Raw genomic sequence first — 3,227 nt, 5'->3', positions numbered from 1 at the left:
TCTACTAGGAATCAGAAAGTAAGCCCCCTTTCTCTTTTTTCTTCCATGCCAATGCCAAAAGAATCCTTCTCACATCTAAGGTGCAGGGATGAGATTCTGCCTGCAAATTTTTGCCCAAAGTATTGTGGCTACACACCTAATCTTCTTCTCACTCTGGAATACAAAACCCAGAGAGGCTGACTCTCTACTGCTGTTTTCTGTGCTGCCAAAAAACTTTCCTTGAGGCAGCCAGCTGGCTGGATACTGGGACAACAATGAACCATAACATATCTTAGTATTTCAGAAGTACTGCACTGAATTGCTATGCCTGTGAGCTCTTTCTTCATATCTTCAAATTCCCCTTGTGTAATTTTTCACAAGTGTCTTCCCTCCCTCTGATACATATTCTGGAAACTAAGAACAGATCTGTAGGCCTGACTGAGGATTTCCTGAGGAATCTCCTTGCAAATAGAGTTTATTTACTGCTGACTGATATAAAACCTTCCAGACACCATTTCCTTCATTTTGGTTCCTTTTGCAGAACTTAAATTTTTGGAAGAAAATGTAAAAGAAGAGTGTAAACTTCTATGGGTTGAATCATGTCCCTCCCAATTGTATGTTGAAATCCTAACCCCCAGTCCCTCAGAATGTGACCTTATTTGAAAATAGGGCTGTTGCAAATGTAATTAGTTGAGGTCAAATAGGAAGAGTGGGCCCCTAATTCAATATGATTGGTGTCCTTATAAGAATACGGCCATGTGAAGACAAGAGACACAGCAAGGACATCATATGAAGACAGAGAATTGGAGTGATGCATCTGTAAGTCGAGGGATGCCAAAGATTGCTGGCAAACCACCAGAAGCTAGGAAGAGGCAAGGAAGGAGTTCCCCCTACAGGTTTCAGAGGGAGCATGGCCTTGCTGACATCTTGTTTTCAGCTCGTGGATTCCAGGACGGTGAGAGAATAAAATTCTGTTGTTTTAAGATGACCGGTTGTGGTACTTTGTTATGACAGCCCTAGGAAACGAATACATAAACCACTGATTTAGAACTTGACTTTTTTGGAGTTTTTAAAAAAATCAAAGTACAACATACAACAGTAAAGTACATAAAGTAAAAGTACACAAATTTTAAATATATTGTTCAATTTTTTATATGTACATTTCAATAATTTCTTCCGTATCCCTGTGCAGCTGTCATCCAGGCCAATAGATAGAATATCTCCAGGACCCAAGAGGGCTCCCTTGGGCTGCATCCCAGTCAGTCATCTTCCATGACCTCAGGAGGTCACCACTATTTTGACTTCTCTCCCTCACTATTAGTTCTGCTTATTCTTGAACTTTACATAAACCGAATCGTAAATACGTGCTCTTTTGTGTCTGGCTTCAACTGCTCAGCACAATGCCTGTTGATTTATTCATGTTGTTGTGTGTGCCTGCACTGATTTCAGATTTAAGAAGAATACAGTTCTCTATACTACTTTGGACAGAAATGAGCCCTTTCTTGCTTTTACAAGGTTTAGTTGCTTTCATGGGTTGAGTTAATTTTGCGACGCAGTTTAATGAACTGGAAATGACTGGAGTCATCAGCGTAAGAAAGTTACGGTGACTGATTTTTTAAAAAATTTAATAGACATGTGTTTAACATCTGCCACTTGGTAGAATGAAATTAAAAATTGTAAATGAATTATGCAAGAAGAAATATGCTTGTAAACTGCATACATCACCAAAATGGCCCATGTGGAGATCTTGCTTAATTCTAGAAAAATTCAGGAGGAAAACAGAAACATTTGGTTCAGGAAGCATAGTAAATTCCCTTTGACCCAGCACTTACACTTCTAGGAATTTATCTTAAGGAAATAACTAGATGTGCAAAAAGGTTAGCTACAAGGATGTCCTATTTATTATCGCTAATGGGGAGAGAAAAGAGAGCGAGAGTGAGGGAACTGGTGTGGGGAATAATCTAAATTCTTGGTAAATGAGGAGGATTGGTTAAATAAATTAAGGCACATCTGTAAGATAAAATCAATGTATTGTTTTGTTCTCATCTCTTCTCAAATTTAGTGCCTTTTCACTTACGTTCAGTGTACAATATTTTATGGTGCTTGATTAAAAGATACACACTACTACATATAAAATAGATAAACAACAAGGACCTACCGTATAGCACAGGGAACTATACTCAATATCTTGTAATAACCTATAATGGAAAAGAATCTGAAGAAGTATGTATAACTGAATCACTTTGTTGTACACCTGAAACTAACACATTGTAAATCAGCTATACTTCAATAAAAAAAATTACCTATGTGTTTTAGAAGAATATTTAATGATGTAAGCATGTTGCCCATATACGTTTATTGGTAAAGTTGTTACTAAACAATAAGCACAGGATGATTTCATTTTTATAATAACATTATGTAAATACAGAACAAAGACTAGGAGGCTAAATAACAACATATAAATTAATAGTAGTTACTTTTAAGTGATAGGATTATGGGTGATTTAAATTTTCTTCTTTGTGCTTTTGGTTTCCCAAACTTTTGATATTGTTTTGTTTTTGAATTTTTATTTGTTTACTTATTTACTTTTTGGCTGCACCACAGGGCATGCGGGATCTTAGTTACCCAACCAGGGATTGAACCCGTGCCTCCTGCATTGCAAGTGTGGAGTCTTAACCACTGGGCCACCAGGGAAGTCCCTTGATATTATTTTTGAAATAAGAAAACTATTTCTTAAAAAAAAGAAAGAATAGGAATTAATCACCTGTTTTAAGGCTGTGTTCATTTTGCAGTAGATGATTTGATCCGAAAGCATGGTTTCTAATGAAGCTTTTGTTCATAAGAACATCCAACTGAGATTATTTTTAACATGGCTCACCTCTATTGTACATTGTTTCATACAAGCAAAGCTTAACTTTCCTTTTTTTTTTTTGTTTATATGTTTTGGAATGTCTCCAAATAACCCTACTTTTTAATTGCAAAAAATATGCAACATATATATTCAAGTGTAGTGTAACATATGAACCTCATGAGTGAAAACTACTTTTTATTTTAACTTGATGTAAAGAACTGGGTGGGAAGATCAACCTACATGACCCACCCCACTGCTGTGCCTGCTTCTGGAAAGAAGAGGCTGTCTCCATCTTGGAACCCGGAATGAGTATACTTAGTTTTATTGCAGGGGAGGATGGATTGAAAGGGGAAGGGAATAGGAAGAGGGGGTTTTAGGCGTTTCAGCTTTGAATAGT

The sequence above is a fragment of the Globicephala melas genome, chromosome 4, assembly GCF_963455315.2.
Source record: "Globicephala melas chromosome 4, mGloMel1.2, whole genome shotgun sequence".
Lineage (NCBI taxonomy): Eukaryota > Metazoa > Chordata > Mammalia > Artiodactyla > Delphinidae > Globicephala > Globicephala melas.
This window is presented reverse-complemented; position numbering follows the sequence as displayed.